Source organism: Girardinichthys multiradiatus, chromosome X (genome assembly GCF_021462225.1).
Source record: "Girardinichthys multiradiatus isolate DD_20200921_A chromosome X, DD_fGirMul_XY1, whole genome shotgun sequence".
In the NCBI taxonomy this organism is placed as follows: Eukaryota; Metazoa; Chordata; class Actinopteri; order Cyprinodontiformes; family Goodeidae; genus Girardinichthys; species Girardinichthys multiradiatus.
The window spans coordinates 17,395,337-17,414,166 of record NC_061817.1 but is presented as its reverse complement, the minus strand read 5'-3'; the positions used below and the strand labels follow the sequence as shown (position 1 = coordinate 17,414,166).

At 37.6% G+C, this 18,830-nt stretch overlaps 1 protein-coding gene and 1 long non-coding RNA gene across 3 annotated transcripts in view; both read right to left on the bottom strand.

The window, feature by feature from the left end:
- The window catches only part of LOC124862937, a 294,054-nt gene that overhangs the window by 188,693 nt on the left and 86,531 nt on the right, over positions 1–18,830 (bottom strand). The gene's annotated exons all lie outside the window — the stretch shown is intronic.
- LOC124862946 overlaps positions 3,845–18,830 on the bottom strand; it is a 28,748-nt gene continuing 13,762 nt past the window's right edge. The window contains exons 1-4 of one of the 2 annotated variants that reach the window (XR_007037029.1): positions 7,131–7,474; positions 4,843–5,121; positions 4,602–4,628; positions 3,845–4,499 (exon numbers count right to left, since the gene is read on the bottom strand). This is a non-coding gene — a long non-coding RNA (uncharacterized LOC124862946). Of the gene's footprint in view, positions 4,500–4,601; positions 4,629–4,842; positions 5,122–7,130; positions 7,475–18,830 lie in introns of those variants that run through there. The other variant, XR_007037030.1, reaches the window with a different exon arrangement.

Below are 18,830 nucleotides of genomic sequence, written 5' to 3'. Positions count from 1 at the left end.
CACCACTGTTCTGGATGGTAATATGATGTAATACCAAATTTACAAATATTAATGTCACTGTTTCTTTAAACATTTACTTTCGCCAATAAGAAAGTGTATTGAATCAAAATGAGAGTCATGTCAAAGACCATAAATATGAATTTATGATTACATTTTCAAAAGGTATAATTTCTTTAGTGTGAACAGAATGATGAATAAAAATAACATTAGCAAAAATATGAAACATCATATTTTATTTACTTATTAAATTTAAATGTTTTTTTTTAGGTCTATGAAGCTTAGTTTTCTGATATTAGAAAAGTTACTGTCATAAAATGTCATGTTATATTGAACAATTAATTTATTTTTTTGAAAATGTATGTGTATCCCAATTAATTTAGGCAAATCATGTGCTCAACTTGGATTATGATCACTGTTTTTACAGTCTTCAAATTTTCTCTGGTATCTTTCTATTCATAAGATTTCAGGGATTTTTTGGGGAAAAAAATCTGTTGTTTGTGTTAGTATCTGGTACAGGTAAGAAGTGGCAGAGTCTTCTCTCTATGCAGTTTAATTAGATGGTGTCTACACTGATATTAAACTTGTTCTTTAGGAAATCTTCAGTTGTGCATACACTTAGTGCACTACCAATACACTTCAGGCCTTTCCCTGCAAGGGGTCTGATCTTGTCTAAATCAAGCTAGAGGAAATATGAACTGGCAGCTGGAGGGCTGCAGAGTTTACAGAGCCTCGCCATGTCAGCATTTCACACCTGTGGAGGGACATATGGAATGTTGAATATAGTTTGAATCAGTTAAATCACATTAATGAACATTTATTGTTGAATGATGATGAGACTTACAGGATCCAGCCGCAGCTACAGAGAACATGCTGGTGTAGATGTTGATATGAGGGGAGTTTCTCTTCTTCGCACAGTAGATTAAACCAAATTGGATTATTTGAATGGTAGCCTAATTACAAGAATAAACCAGTTCATCATAAGCTATAACTTAACCCTAATACAGTGCTGTGAAAAAGTACTTGCTCCCTTACAGACTTTCTGTTTTCGCCTTACTAACATATCTAAATGTTTCTGATCATAGAACATGTTTTAATACCAGACAAAGAAAACTTGAATAAATACATAGAGAAGTTTTCCAATGATGGTTTCCATTTCTTAATGGAAACAGCTAGCCAAATCAACCTGTCCCACTGTATCAAAGTTCACATTATAAATATGTTGTGACGCCCTTAGCCGCAACTTCTGCCACTTCAGGTGTTTGCGATAAATGTTTAGGAGTCTTTTATACTGTAGGTATGCTGCTCTAATTCTGAAATGTTGTGCTAATTATTACACTAGATGCGCTCGGGTGTAAGCCTTACAATAATTTCCACTTTTGTCTCATCAATCCATAGATTTTGCCAGAAATTTGGGGATCATCAAAATGTTTCTTTTTGGAAACTATGAGTGAGGCTTTTGTGCTTTTTTACGTCAGTAGTGCTTTTTGCCTTGGGACTCTCCCATCGATGTTCGCCCAGTTTCTTTTTTATTATTGAATCATGAACACTGACCTTAGCTGACCTTAAGTGACATCTGCAGTGCTGTAGATGTTGATCTTGCATTCTTTGTGTCCTCCTTGATGAGTTGCTGATGTTCTTTTAGAGTTATTTTGATAGGCCAAACAGTCCTAAAAAGGTTAACTTCTTTTCCATTGTGTTCTGAATTTGTGGATCATGGCCTCACGCTGTGGTTCAAGCTCTAGCCATAAAGTCATAAAAAATACTTTGACTATACACACTGAAAAATGTGATTGACTTTCTCATCTGTTCCCAAATATCTTTAGATCGGAGCACTTTTTGTTGCTTTTTGAAATTATTAAGCTTTCTTTGTGTTGTCAGACATGTTAAATTTAAGTGATTTCTTCAATAACTAAACTACATCAATCTGGGAGTAATAAGGCCTACCTGTGGCCAGTGATACTGAACAAAGAATTTGAATAATTCCATTTAGTTAATTAACATGTGGGGAAATAACTTTTTCAGATAGGACCATGACTTTTCTTATTTGCAAAACTGAGATTCCTATCTAGAAGTATGAATGTTATGTGATTTATAGATACTATAACTGACACCTGCATTTGTTGAAGTCAAAAGACGTAAAGAAAGACCACTGTGACTGTTTTTTCCTCTTTCTGAAGTGCAACAGTTCAACAAAACCATAATTCTTTCATTACAACACATTACTTTCTGCACATTGATTGTTTCACACCTGCCTTGTGTGACTGCATTATCTTTTGTTCACAAATGTAATATGGATTATTGCAGCTGTCTATTGTTTTAACAGTGTATCAAGAAAATGTCTTTAAACAGAACAATGACTCATTACAAGTAAAGATTTAATCAGGTACATCAAGCATGTGTGAAAGGAAAAAACAACCAAGGCTGAGGTTAACCGAAGCGTTCACTGTTGACGTGAAACCGAGCCGCTGTTTGGTTTCAGTCAGATTTGCATCAACAGCTTTAACTTCCTGCTCAAATGTGGCTTCAACTGATGCTGCTCTGAAAGCTGATGGGAAATTCACTGTTATTTCAGTTTCATAGATATTAAAAACTGTCTGAAAAAAACTCAACCCAAACAGACCCATTGAGACTGCAAAATAACTATAATTGAGGTAAATAAAAATGATTTCATAGCACTGAAGCCTGAGGAGCTCCTCATTCTGGAGGGTTAAAAGACAACATACTTTGTACAGTTTTACCTCTTACAAAACAAAGTGACCAAACTAAAACACTGAAGCTCAGATAACAAGAACAAGAAGTAAATAGTAATATTGTAGCTGAAATCTAGTCAACTTAATTTTCTTTTTGAATTAGATTTTTTTCAGTTACACTTAATTGTTTTTTCCATTATTTCCATTAAGAATAGATTTTTTCATTTTCTTTTATAGGGGTTAGTTTGTTGCAACCTAAACGGTTGTTTTTTTATGTTTGTTCATCATTATAATTAGAGTTTTGATGTATTTAAAAAGCCAACTAAAGACACATTTATTGAGTCTGGCTTCAAGTTGAAGTTTCTGGCTATTTGCTATTTATTATAATATAGTATTGTATTGTAGTTTAGTTCTCAACAGCTTCAGTAACAATTGCATTATCTATCTATGTTTTGTTATTGTAGTTTCTGGCTATTTATTATTTATTATACTAAAGTATTTTATTGTAGTTTAGTTGTTAACAGCTTCAGTAACAATTGCATTATCTATCTATGTTTTGTTATCAAAGTTTCTGGCTATTTATTATTTATTATAATAAAGTATTTTATTGCATTATCTATCTATGTTTTGCTATCATGTTGCTGTTTAAGTTAATAATAACCATTGCTAGAACTGTCATGTGTTTTCTTTTCATATATTGCTATTCATCATTTCTTTTTATTCATCTTATTTTTTGCCATTTATGTTTTGTATGTTTATCGTAAATTATTTTAGATTTTTATAACATGTTTTTACATATGTTTTTATATCATTTAGTTTTTCTCCTTTTTCATGAATTGATTATTATTAGATGTTCATTTTATCTGTTTAATTTTTACTTAATGTATATCTATAGGTTTTATGTCTGTCCTGTTGTTAACTGCTGTATATCCATTTACAGAGGTTGAATGTAATTTAATTATTATAATCATCATAATTTGTATCTGATGAATATGTTTTTAATCTAGGCCCTTTGCATTCATATGTGAGATAATTATAACCTCTGACGTTTGCAATATTGCGTAAATTTAGGTTTTTCTCTAATTTCTAATTATCTTTCTGTTTTTCAACATGCCAATAAATAAATTGAAAGTGACACAATAAACACAAAATAACACCTGCTCATTTTTTATTTATTATTTTTTAACAAGAAGGCCACAGTTAAGCAAAGAATTAAAGAAAAAATCCCACACAATCAAGATGAAAAATGTTGGACAATTAGAACACATAAAACAAAATGTATATACTGTCATTGCTGAATTATAATACAGGATGATCTGATGCTGCAGTTGCAGGTAGTGAAGCGTGGAACCCATAATTAAAGAAGCTCATGAGGAAATGTTTCTCTGCAACATGTACATGTCTTAAATTAAACTATGAAGTAAAAATGTGAAAGATTTAACCAATGTCTACCTAGAATTTGTATTTACAACAAATGTTTACAGCAAAAATACAGACAAATGTTTTATACTATTTACTCAGTGAACATCTTTTAGAATAAAACCATTTTACAGTCACCTATTCCATTATTTCAGTTGAATTTTAGAATCAAAATGTATACAAACTACGGTAAAGACAAAACAACCCAAATGAAACATTTCAGACTTTATGTTGTGCCCTTTTTTAATGTAATTTCTGCTTATTTAAAGTTTATTCAGTGTTAGAAGAGCAGGCCTCTGATGGTGAGGACGGTGCTGAAGGCCAGAGCTTTGGTGAACACCACTCGGACTCCGTTCATCAGCAGCAGGTAGAAGTTCAGCTTGGCTTTTTCTGGACGGCAGAGAAACAGAGTTCAGACTGAACTGATCGCTAACAGCTGACTGCAGGTATCAGTGGGGGAACCAAACTGAGACAGGAAGTGTTCAGACTTACCTGGATAAATGTTCCCACATGCATCATCTGTTAGGAGACAGAAAACACATCAGTCACACAAACATCATGAAAACTCTGAAAGTTCCTGCGGATCTGTCTAAATATCTAGCCTCATTGTTATATTTAGTACTAAAATATGATGATTTAATCATTGAAACATTTTTTAACAGGTGATGGTTTCAAACTCTCTGAAACAAACAAGTTTGCTCAGAACTCTATCAGAACTCTGTGAGTTTGGTACCAGCTTCATTGTTGCCGATCATCCCGTTCATCCCACAGGAGTAGATGGTTTCGTTCATGAATGTAGCAAAGTAGTAGGTGTTGTTCTTTGACAGAACAGCATCATCAGTGCTCACGTTGACCGGACCACCTTTCACATTCAGAACCACGTCGTCCCCCTTCGGACGGAAATCTGTGACCAGACAGACATTTGGACCGAGCTCGTCTGCTGTCTTCAGGGGGTAGCCAGGACTCTGCAGGGGACTCAGGACGGACAGGGAGGGAGCCACAGAGGAACCCTCTGTATGGAACAAAGAGAACCAGATCCACATGATTATTCTCATGAGAGGGTTTTTGGGCAACAGGAACTAAAGTTAAAAGTACAGAATGTTGAGCTCTGCTTTAAAACTTTGAAAAAAAAGTTGCAATTTTTTCAAATTGTTATTCTTCTGAAAACATGAGTGTCTTACAAAGGTTTTTGTTTAAAAAAAAAAAAAAATCACCCAAATAAAACATTGTATTTAAATAATGAAAAAGCATTTATTGTGATGTTTTTTCATGTCTGTCTTATTCTTGTTCATGTACAGATAAACTTTTAAGGAAATCTGTATTTAATAATAGTTGTTATAGATGTCTAACTAATTTAAATGGAACCTTTCAATTTGTCTGTCAAATATTCGCTTTGGTTACGATAATGTGTGTTTGAGGACATTTTAGAGTGACGTGTTTGCAATGAACGGGACCTCCAAAAAAGACAAAACCAGGATTTTATTTCCTGTGCTGAAAAGTTTCTTAACACGTTTAGATGTTACTTTCTAAGACTTCAGAACAGTTATTTGATTTAATAAAATTAGATGTCCCTATCTATTTAGAGAATATTGTGTATCTTTTGCATTTTGCTCTTATTAAAAAACAGGGTTTTTCATGCAGAGCTGTTTGTTCATTAATGGCACAGTTAGGCTTTGGGCTCAAGGTTAAATTTAAAACACTTTCTGCAGGAGTTCAATCAGCGAGAGCGGCTTGTCAAACAGACAGTTTCCGTGGGTTCGGGAATGAAATGACAGAGATAATAGTTTGTGTTACTGTGCGATGATCGCGCTGCCAATTTCGACGAGAGTAAATCTGGTGTCTGTTTTGGTTTTCTAAAGTCAGCTCCTCTGACGTGAGTCCAGTTTAATCCGGAGCAAATTAGTTATTTCAGTTTTAAAGAGCAGCGGAGAACCAGAGGAAACTAACAAAAAGAGGCGCTTCTCATCTGATCTGGTATAGATTAACTGAACTTTTCAGCTAAAGTTTTGTTGACAACATAGAAACGAACAGTGTTTATTGCTGCAATAATTCATACAGCATGTTTATGTTCAATTATTAGGCCTACTGATGTAAAGCGATCATGTGATAAAGCCGCCTATTCAATAAATGTTGAAACTCAACCCAAAACCCTAGAATCTGATTCTATATCTATCATTGTAGCACTTTTTTTTCTGAGATTTCTTTTCTTAGACGTTTTCACTGATTGTGCGTTTGTGTATTTCGCACGAAACAGGACAACAAAATTGTTTGTTTTTTCTTCTTTTTTTTTTATTTTTATTAGAACTCCGTTTAACCTCGAATTTATTTTTCAAAGAGAAAGTGAATATCAAATACTCATAAATCTGCGGACCCTTACTTTTTTCTATAATCTAAAACTTAAACCTTTGGAAAAACAAATATCTCCGTTCATTTAAAAAAAAAAAAATGGGTGCAACGAAATAGACAAAACAAAGAACATTCAGCTTCAACCAGCTTTTTAAATTAACACTAAATGGCAAACTTCACTGTGATTTTCCCCGCTGATTATTAGTCAGTTAGTTCTTGTTTAGCAGTTAACATATTGTATCTGCAGTAAAGATGTACGAAATTAAAGTAAGTTATGATTGTGTTACTAAAGCTGCTCTGAATACATATCAAATCATGAAGTTTGCTTTGATGTTTATTTAATTTATAAAACTCAGACACAAACGCTTATACAACAGCAACATTGTACTTTCTATTTATTTTCTGCAGACTTTCATTCATAGATAGATTCGTGGGTTTTAAGAACAATGTATATTTATATTATAAAAAAAAAAAAAAAAAAAACTAAGAACATTATAGTGTACATTTAACAAAAGTGCAAAAGTATTTTACGAATCACTAAAGTAGCAAGCAAAACAAAATGACCGCTTTCTTTCCATTATCGGTAAGATATAAAACACGGCCAATAAAAAATAAATAAAGAATCACCAGCCAATATCACAAAAGTAGAACATATAGTATTCTTAAATATCTTACCTGGTTTAACGGTAACTGTGGTTCCTTTACCCCAGACATCGAAAGCATCACAGTGCTACAACTTAACCGACTCCTTCGACAAAAACATGAACCACAAGAAACATAATAAAACAACTCATAAAATTAAAGAAAATGCGTATTCCTTCTGTAAATCCTCGTAAGCCTGCATGTGTTGTTTGAAAGTTTTCAGAATACTTTGAGTTGACTTTTCTGTGTGCTAAACAGATGATGATGTTAGTTGCAATATCTGTACTGTATGACAACAAACATAGCTTAACTGACTGTTAGAAATAAATTAGCTAGTTAAAACGATTAAACATAGCTCTTACTTGATATTCTAATGATAAATGGTGGATTTATTGTTTTTTCTTAGCATTTAAGTGGATTAATTTTAGGGTTTTTGTGCTGAGGTTTTTGTATTGGTGTAAATCTCTGTGCCCCCCAGCCCATCACAGTGACAACCCCTAATACAAAAACCTAAACCACTAGAGGATAAGGCAAAATAACAATACTCAACAGAACTACAACAGATGTTGGATTTACATTCCTAAAAAAAATATTAATAATGTATTACATTAATATTACAGTTAACTATTGCAACCGGGAAACTACGAAGAAATACGATTTGTTCTTTTTAATCCGTTTTTTCACTCAAAAAATGTCACAACCACAGACACAAAAAAGGTGACAGTTTTCAATATATATATATACAGGGGTTGGACAATGAAACTGAAACACCTGGTTTTAGACCACAATAATTTATTAGTATGGTGTAGGGCCTCCTTTTTCAGCCAATACAGCGTCAATTCGTCTTGGGAATGACATATACAAGTCCTGCACAGTGGTCAGAGGGATTTTAAGCAATTCTTCTTGCAGGATAGTGGCCAGGTCACTACGTGATACTGGTGGAGGAAAACGTTTCCTGACTCGCTCCTCCAAAACACCCCAAAGTGGCTCAATAATATTTAGATCTGGTGACTGTGCAGGCCATGGGAGATGTTCAACTTCACTTTCATGTTCATCAAACCAATCTTTCACCAGTCTTGCTGTTTGTATTAGTGCACTGTCATCCTGATACACGGCACCGCCTTCAGGATACAATGTTTGAACCATTGGATGCACATGGTCCTCAAGAATGGTTTGGTAGTCCTTGGCAGTGACACGCCCATCTAGCACAAGTATTGGGCCAAGGGAATGCCATGATATGGCAGCCCAAACCATCACTGATCCACCCCCATGCTTCACTCTGGGCATGCAATAGTCTGGGTGGTACGCTTCTTTGGGGCTTCTCCACACCGTAACTCTCCCAGATGTGGGGAAAACAGTAAAGGTGGACTCATCAGAGAACAATACATGTTTCACATTGTCCACAGCCCAAGATTTGCGCTCCTTGCACCATTGAAACAGATGTTTGGCATTGGCATGAGTGACCAAAGGTTTGGCTATAGCAGCCCGGCCGTGTATATTGACCCTGTGGAGATCCCGACGGACAGTTCTGGTGGAAACAGGAGAGTTGAGGTGTACATTTAATTCTGCCGTGATTTGGGCAGCCGTGGTTTTATGTTTTTTGGATACAATCCGGGCTAGCACCCAAACATCCCTTTCAGACAGCTTCCTCTTGCGTCCACAGTTAATCCTGTTGGATGTGGTTCGTCCTTCTTGGTGGTATGCTGACATTACCCTGGATACCGTGCCTCTTGATACATCACAAAGACTTGCTGTCTTGGTCACAGATGCGCCAGCAAGACGTGCACCAACAATTTGTCCTCTTTTGAACTCTGGTATGTCACCCATAATGTTGTGTGCATTTCAATATTTTGAGCAAAACTGTGCTCTTACCCTGCTAATTGAACCTTCACACTCTGCTCTTACTGGTGCAATGTGCAATCAATGAAGACTGGCTACCAGGCTGGTCCAATTTAGCCATGAAACCTCCCACACTAAAATGACAGGTGTTTCAGTTTCATTGTCCAACCCCTGTATATATATATATATATATATATATATATATATATATATATATATATATTTAATGAATGGTTCAAGGATGAACCTAAAATTCAGATGCAAGTTTAGAAATAAAGTATTTGTTGTCAAGAAGGCAGATAAAAGAAAGATTATGATCACAATATCTACAATCTATAATATGCAGGATTGCAGTGCTGTAAAATCAGGATAATCTTTTCAATGTTGTAGAAACTGTGTGCCTGGAGAGGCAGTGAGTTATGTACTGGGAACACTACTGTGATTTAGACTGTTAGAAAACGGTTTAATATAGATGGTGTCAAGATGCAGAAGATCAAGAAGCAGGGGTGTGCTGACCAAAGTCAAATGCCATCCGCAGGTTACCTTGTATTGAACTGATTCAGTGCTACGATGACGGCTGAAACAGGACCGAAGTAGTCCAAAATGTTTCTTTTTTCAATATTTTAATGACTAATGGCAAATCTTGAAATGGTCCATCTGGAGCAAATCCTCCATTTTCAGACTGTTCGCCTGCAGACAGACATACTTCCTTTTTCCCGTTATCTCTGGAGATGGTAACCTGATCTCGAACTGACTGGGAGTAGCATGCTGTCACTTCAATCAGAATGAATCATGAATAAGGACCAAACTTCATCATGACAACCTAAGCACAGTAATAAACAGCAGAATCCTCAGTTTTCAGACTGTTTATCTGCAGAAACACCTGCTGTTTGTTATTTTCTCTGCTGATGTTAAGCTGGCTTTGAACTGATTGGGGGCATTTGTCACTTCCAGCCAAATAACTGATAGTTTCAACCCTTCAGAGTCCTTTTTCAGGAGCCCGTCTCATCCAGTAGTCCCCAAATGTGAAACCAGAGGCTGTACGGGTCAATTTGTGGGACTCTCCAAGTGTTTTAACCATTTTGGCTCGGAGTCTGACCTCCAACACATTTAAATGCAAATATAAAATGCTTGTCATTCAGCTTGTCTGACTGTTGCAGAGGAACTTTATTCAGATCAAAATCAGTTTAAACCTTTACCTGCCAGGTACGAAGTTAAAAACAGCAGCCTTATCCTACATGTTTTTAACCGGGGAGTGCTCTTTTCTTATGTTCTCTGAAGCCAGACAAGTAGAGGTAGAAGACAGTAGAGAGAGTAGTAATTAAACTTTTCACAGATGACTTCACATCAATGTTTTCCTACATTAAATAAAATTCTGATACAAAAATCTACCACTGATTTGTGTTTAAAGTCACTAAATACTTAGTGATAAATACTTAATCATAAAAAGAGTAATATTAAAAAATGTTTTAGTGTTAAATGGGAATCTCAGAGTGCTTTGATTGATTCAGAGACCTAGGTGATTCTGAAACTTTAATGACACTTTAAAATTTTGACATGGTTGTGTATCACACAGCCATGACATATTTATGGAATATAAGAGAAACTTGTCTGAGAACAATAACAAACAAAATAACAAACCAAATCAAAAGAGCAAAACATTTAACAAGGTTGGATTTTTGTCTGGTCAATATAATTAATGTGTGGATTTGCCTATATGTCTTGAATCATTATGCTAAAACACCAAATTATGACCCATTTTCACTTTTCTGGCAGAGGCCATCAGGTTATTAAAAATGTCTTCCCTTTTTAAATAGGTCATAGGTCAATAGGTCAAACATATCTATGTCAATATGGAAACTTTTTACAAATTCTGTGTTTTTATGTTTTTATTGGGTCTGACTGTTAAACCAATTTGTATTTAGATTTTCATTAACTCCTATTGGCTTAACTTGGATTTAAATTAGATATATATTTTTTTAAATCTTCAAAGTACCTGTAACCTTTTATTTATTGGTCATTGACTTCATATCGATAAAATAAGCGAATAATACAAACAAGCGAATAATAAATAAAATTCATCTGCCTTGTTTGGTAGCATCAATACTGGCCTTTTCATTGTTCCCTTTATGTTTAAGATCAATGTCTTCTTTCTCCTGCAAATGCTGTTCTGATTTTGCTTTCACTTAGTAAAATGCATGTCAGTGATCTCCAGTTATAGAACAACCATTTGTCACATTTTCCCACCTTTACTGTGCATATTTAGAAGATGGCTTTTGATTGTCAGCAGATCTTAAAATCATAACTTGGGTGAGAGCTCCTTATCTGCTGGCTTCATTATGCACCTGCTCAGGCTCTGAGAAGTTTTTGTACAACTGCACTAATGCTTTATATCATTGTGACTGTCTCGCACAATAGTACACAGCAGTATCCTCAGGCTGCATATTTTTTCCATGTAGTTTAACTGTGTTGCTGGAGGATTCTATGCTAAAACTGAACTTGTTCTTTAGAGAATCTTTCTGGTAGGTGTCATATCCAACACGAGCCCCTCCAATCCACTCCAGTCCTTTTCCTGACGGCTGCCTGATCCAGTGAGTGTGATGGCTACCTACAGAATAAGAGACCTGGCAGTCGATAGCGAGCTGCTGGCCTGGCTGCAATGCTACAGAGGCTGGCTGTGTCAGCTGTTCACACTTCAAACCTGTTAAAAAAAGAGAAATATTTTTATAAAATCAGTTTGTCTGCAAATTAGCCTGAGGTTGTTTAATAAACCCAGTGACTCACATCCTGCTGCCAGGAGCAGCTGCAGCAGAGCTAGACGGAACATGGTCGGTGGTAAAAAAAAACAGTCTGAGGAGGTTCTTATAGCTGAGTGATGGAGAAACACCCTGAATTTGCATAAAACTAGTAGAGCACACACTGTGAAATGGAACAGACAGAATATAATAATTTCGGTAATATGGTAACTAAGTTTTCAAAAAGATCAATTTTGAATTATACCTGAAAATTTATTGAAATATAAAAAAATATGCCCAGACTTCCTCTGTATAGCATCCAGACATAATACAATGGGATAGAAAAACAGCGCAGCTGTAAGAAAGTTGTAGCTTCAAAATTTTAGAGGTTTGCCAGGCGAAAAAATATGATCTGAATGTTGAAGGAGCTAGACCTGAATTACAGTAGTATTTTGCTGATTGGAGCAGAGAATGGCGAAAAGGGATTAATCCAGTTTCAGGGCTTCTAGGGGTTGAATTGGAGTGGGTTGAACATTGGCAGTTAGACGGAGACTGCAAAAGACCTGAAATGTGGTGCGAGAGAAAGTCTTCCAGATTGAATTTTCATCCAAACTCCATTTACAATAAAGGGTTAAAATACTTTATCATTAACTTATATACTTTATGCAGCAAAAATCCATTCAAGGAAGATCTGAAACAAAATCACTGGTGAAGTTCTAGTTAACTTTTTGCTACTAGAAGAAATATCTTCTTTTTTTTGTCTTTGTTCATCAAAGTAAGTATGATAGGTTCCTAGAAAGAGATTTGATGCTTTAGATTATTGTCAGAATGGCAAAGTTTACATCAAAGTTTTCTGATTGTCTTTTTTTTTTTTTTTTGTATTTGCATGAAGAATATGATATTCAGATCAATTAAAAACATCAGAAAACTCATCATGTTTTCTCTTTGCATTGATTTAGGTGCTAAATATACCATTGAACAACTTTTTGGGGTGAAATAAAGAGATTTTATCCCATTTGGAAATTGCTGGAAAATGTCATTTAGTTACAGTTCATTGTAAATAGTCACAATACAATAATGACTATTGTATAATATATAAAGCTCCTTCAATTGTCTGTAGGTTATGCTGGATTTAGTTTTTTTAAGATGGCTGTCATGTTGTTGCAGTCATTTTTAATACTGGTATAAAATAGTAACAATGATTGCTCAACAATATTGTGAAATTGTGCATGGAGTGTTGGTTGAATTTCTGAACTATTTTTCTTTTTTTTATGATGACCTGTTTAACCCAGATAGTTTATTATATTTAAAAAACAAACAAAAATGTTATAAATACAGTATCTTCATATAGCTTACTCTTTATGAAGATAACAAGAAAAAAGAAAGTGTTGTGCCTTTTTGTACTGCTATTCCATTGAATTCAGCCACTGTGAATCCCAAGCACAATAATAAATGGCTGAATCTTCTCTCTTCAGGCTGTTCATCTGCAGATATAGCTGCTGTCTGTTGTTGTCTCTAGAGATGGAAAACCGTTTTTTAACTGACTGAGAGTGGTAGATTTCATTGGCATCATATTTGATCATTGCAATATGCTCCAGTCCTTTCCCAGTCGCATGTCTGACCCAGGCCACGTGTAGCTTCTAGGAAGAGAATAGAGAGAACAAAGTTAAAAGCTGAATTAACAGCAAATAATGCAAAATTGGAGAGTAGTGTGAGAATGTAGCGAAGAGGGTGAAAGGGGTCGATATGTCCTCTAGCAGCCTAAGCCTATAGCAGCATAACTACACAGATAGTTTCAGTTCAGATTATTTAGTCAAACGGCGCTTATTTACAACAATGTCGTCTCAAGGCACCCCACAAAGGGTCCCACTGATGGTCATTGTTATACTAAAAACCACAAGGATTGGGATACCTCCCTCTGTCAGACTGATTATAACCATTGGAAAAGAGAAGGGGTCATACAGGTAGCAGAAATGTGTTTGCACCTCAACCATAACTGAGCCCGTTTAGGCTAAACCTGACTCCCCCTTACTCCAACCAACAGGGAGGGAGGAAGGCTCCCTCCCTGATAAACTCAGCCACTCTAACTATAAGCTTTATCAAAAAGCAAAGTTTTAAGCCTAGCCTTAAAAGTAGACTGGGTGTCTGCCTCACGGACTAAAACTGGGAGCTGGTTCCACAGGAGAGGAGCCTGATAACTAAAGGATCTGCCTCCCATTCTACTTCTAGAGACTCTAGGAGCCACCAGTAAACCTGCAGTCTGAGAACGAAGTGCTCTGTTGGGAATATATGGAACAATCAGATCTCTGATGTATGATGGAGCTAGATAATTAAGGGCTTTATATGTGAGGAGGAGAATTTTAAAATATGCATAAAGTCTGATGGAGAAAACTGTCCAACATAGGTTCTTTTGTTTAAGAATCTACAATGTGTACATTTTTATTTTCATTTAAACATAAGACATTAGAGTTACTATCATATTCAATAAATTAGAATATGGGTTCAGATGAGGTTCGTTTGTCAGATTAAACCTTTAGAAAATAACAACCATTAAGGTATTAAACATATTCTTTATTAAACCCACGTTTCTGTACTAAAAATGTATTTATTGATTGGACTAATTTAATATAATGTGTTTTTATTTTGTGCAAGCAGAAAATCATAATAAACAGAAATAAAAACTTGAAAAAATCTGTCTGTGTGTAATTAATCTATATAAAGTGTTTCACTTAGTGATGGATTTACTGTAATTAATGAAGTTTTCAATAATATTCTATTTTATTGATTGTGACTATAAAAGGTTTTGCATCAGAAGTCCTTCACTCAAACAAATCCAGGAAACTTTTCATTGTTTCTTACCTTTTGCATGTGTTAACAACTAAAATTAGTTTTCAAAATTAACTTTTTTGAGGCTTATAATAAGTGCGCTGACTGCTGTCAATGTGTCATCCCACCGAGGACAGAGAAACATGTAGCTGTCCTCTAAAGTTATAAATAACGCCTACAAATAATGTGGTTTAATAGAAAGATATATTGTTTTCTAACAGTTTAACAATAAAATATGATCTTTCCTGTCATGTTTGTATTATACATTTTATTTCAAGAGTTCCACCCTCCCCTCTCCAGAGAACACAGCAATAGCTGAAAAAAATAAATAGAGGCTCACATAACACAACAAAGACTGAAAGATATTTCTGCAGACCTCTGAACATGTCAGAGAACAGTCTGATGGGGTCTGACAACCCCTGAACAAAGCAACTCCAATCCAAGGTCATCATGCCCAAAATCCCAAAGCCTTTGAAGGACATATTTCTACCATCCTGAACCAGACAACCAAGTAAAACCAATTTTCTTGGTGGGTTCTTTATCATAGAATAGTTGGAATTCCAGAAAAAAACAGACTCTGACATTTTAATCTCAAGTTCTAATTCAATATGGCTGCCACTCTTTAAACATTTTTGTAAAAATTGGAGGACTAAGGCTGGTCACCCTACACTACAAGACACTTGGTTTTGTCTATAACGCAGTCTTATTCAAAGTAATCCCAATTTGGAATGTTGTGCTTTATCCCAAATTTTGCTGACATGACGCTAGGTGTGGACGGACCGCTCAGATGACTTGACTGACGTACCCACCATCTGCTGGCGTAATGCGCCACAGCGAGAAAGAAAAACAACAACCCGAGACTAGACTTCATACTTATACATGAGAACAGAAACGAAAACTAAGCACATTATCTCTACAAATTCAGTTAATTTTAGTTAGTTTTGTGAACACTCTTTACAGTTTCAGTTAATTTTCATTTTTTTTGCAAAGTCTCGTTTTAAAGTTCATGGCCTTAGGTGAGGGTAGGAACGTAGACCGACCGGTAAATCGAGAGCTTCATTTTTCGGCTCAGCCGTCTCTTCACCACAACGGACCGGCACAGTGCCCCCATTACTGCGGCAGCCGCACCGATCCGTCTGTCGATTTCCCGCTCCATTCTTCCCTCACCCGTGAACAAGACCCCGAGATACTTGAACTCCTCCACTTGAGGCAGGAACTCCCCTCCAACCTGAAGAGGACAAGTGACCCTTTTCTGGTCGAGAATCATGGCCTCAGACTTGGAGGAGCTGATCTTCATCCCAGCCGCTCTTCCCTGTAGAGGGTATAGAGCTGGTCCAGTGTTCCACGGCCAGGACGAAAACCACACTGCTCCTCCTGAAGCTGAGGTTCGACTATCGGCCGGACTCTCCTCTCCAACACTGTGGCGTAGGCCTTACCAGGGAGGCTGAGAAGTGTGATACCCCTGTAGGTGGAACACACCCTCCGGTCACCCTTCTTATGAAGGGGGACCACCACCCCAGTCTGCCAGTCCAGAGGCACTGTCCCCAACCGCTATGCAATGTTGAAGAGGCGTGTCAACCATGACAGCCCTACGGCATCCAGAGACTTGAGGTACTCAAAACCGATGTTGTGTTGAAGAGATGTATCAACCATGACGGACCTACAACATCCAGAAACCTGAAGTACTCAGGGCAAATCTCATCCACGCCCGAAGCCCTTCCACCGCAGAGCTTTTTAACCACCTTGGTGACTTCAGCCTGGGTGATGAAAGAGTCTAACCCCCAAGTCCCCAGCCTATGTTTCCACCAGGGAATACAGGTCCTTCTCAAAATATTAGCATATTGTGATAAAGTTCATTATTTTCCATAATGTCGTGATAAAAATTTTATATTCATATATTTTAGATTCATTGCACACTAACTGAAATATTTCAGGTCTTTTATTGTCTTAATACGGATGATTTTGGCATACAGCTCATGAAAACCCAAAATTCCTATCTCACAAAATTAGCATATCATTAAAAGGGTCTCTAAACGAGCTATGAACCTAATCATCTGAATCAACGAGTTAACTCTAAACACCTGCAAAAGACTCCTGAGGCCTTTAAAACTCCCAGCCTGGTTCATCACTCAAATTCCCAATCATGGGTAAGACTGCCGACCTGACTGCTGTCCAGAAGGCCACTATTGACACCCTCAAGCAAGAGGGTAAGACACAGAAATAAATTTCTGAACGAATAGGCTGTTCCCAGAGTGCTGTATCAAGGCACCTCAGTGGGAAGTCTGTGGGAAGGAAAAAGTGTGGCAGAAAACGCTGCACAACGAGAAGAAGTGACCGGACCCTGAGGAAGATTGTGGAGAAGGGCCAATTCCAGACCTTGGGGGACCTGTGGAAGCAGTGGACTGAGTCTGGAGTAGAAACATCCAGAGCCACCGTGCACAGGCGTGTGCAGGTAATGGGCTACAAGTGCCGCATTTCCCAGGTCAAGCCACTTTTGAACCAGAAACAGCGGCAGAAGTGCCTGACCTGGGCTACAGAGAAGCAGCACTGGACTCAGTGGTCCAAAGTACTTTTTTCGGATGAAAGCAAATTCTGCATGTCATTCGGAAATCAAGGTGCCAGAGTCTGGAGGAAGACTGGGGAGAAGGAAGTGCCAAAATGCCAGAAGTCCAGTGTCAAGTACCCACAGTCAGGGATAGTCTGGGGTGCCGTATCAGCTGCTGGTGTTGGTCCACTGTGTTTTATCAAGGGCAGGGTCAATGCAGCTAGCTATCAGGAGATTTTGGAGCACTTCATGCTTCCATCTGCTGAAAAGCTTTATGGAGATGAAGATTTCATTTTTCAGCACAACATGGCACCTGCTCACAGTGCCAAAACCACTGGTAAATGGTTTGCTGACCATGGTATCACTGTGCTCAATTGGCCTGCCAACTCTCCTGACCTGAACCCCATAGAGAATCTGTGGGATATTGTGAAGAGAACGTTGAGAGACTCAAGACCCAACACTCTGGATGAGCTAAAGGCCGCTCTCGAAGCATCCTGGGCCTCCATAAGACCTCAGCAGTGCCACAGGCTGATTGCCTCTATGCCACGCCGCATTGAAGCAGTCATTTCTGCCAAAGGATTCCTGACCAAGTATTGAGTGCATAACTGTACATGATTATTTGAAGGTTGACTTTTTTTTGTATTAAAAACAGTTTTCTTTTATTGGTCAGATGAAATATGCTAATTTTGTGAGATAGGAATTTTGGGTTTTCATGAGCTGTATGCCAAAATCATCCGTATTAATACAATAAAAGACCTGAAATATTTCAGTTAGTGTGCAATGAATCTAAAATACATGAATGTTAAATTTTCATCATGACAATAGGGGAAATAATGAACTTTATCACAATTTGCTAATATTTTGAGAAGGACCTGTGCATGATGGCAGGATTTAGGAGATGCTCAAGCCCGCCGCCTCTTCCCATGGGCCATTCCAGAGTAGAAAAGAGTCCAGGCACTCTCTAGGAGATGGGTTTCAGAGCCCATGCTGTGCGTGGAGGTGAGCCTGACTATTTCTAGTCAATATCTCTCGACCTCCAGCGCAAGCTCAGGCTCCTTCCCCCCCAGTGAGGTGACATTCCATGTCCCTAGAGCCAGCCTACGCATCCGGGGATCGGGCCGCCGAGGTCTCCACATTCTTCTGGCGCCCAATCCTCTTTGCACCAGTCTCTCACGGTTCCCCCTGCAGGTGATGGGCCCACTGGGGGATGGCCTCGCGTCTCTTCTTCGGGCTTGGCCAGGTCCCGCGAGGAACAACCCAGCCTCCAGGCACTCTCTGACAGGTCCCAACCCCAGGCCTGGCTACAGGGTGGGACCCCGGCTCCGCAGTACCGGGCGATGTCATATGCCTCGATTGTGTAGTCCTCATGAGGGTGTCTTGAACTGCTTTTTGTCTGACCCGTCACCTAGAGCCTGTTTGCCATGGGAGACCCTACCAGGGTCATTTAAGTCCCGGACAACATAGCCTCTGGGATAATTTGGGGAATCAAACCCCTCCACCACGTTAAGGTGGCGGTTCAAGGATAATAGCAGTTAAAAGCCTTCAGCTGATTCAAAATGCTGCCGCAAGAGTTCTGATGAAAATTAAAAAGAGAGATCATATTTCTCCTATTTTAGCTTCCCTTCATTGGCTCCCTGTCAAATCCAGAATAGAATTTAAAATTCTCCTCCTCACATATAAAGCCCTTAATGATCTAGCTCATCATACATCAGAGATCTGTTTGTTCCATATGTTCCTAACAGAGCACTTCGTTCTCAGACTGCAGGTTTACTGGTGGTTCCTAGAGTC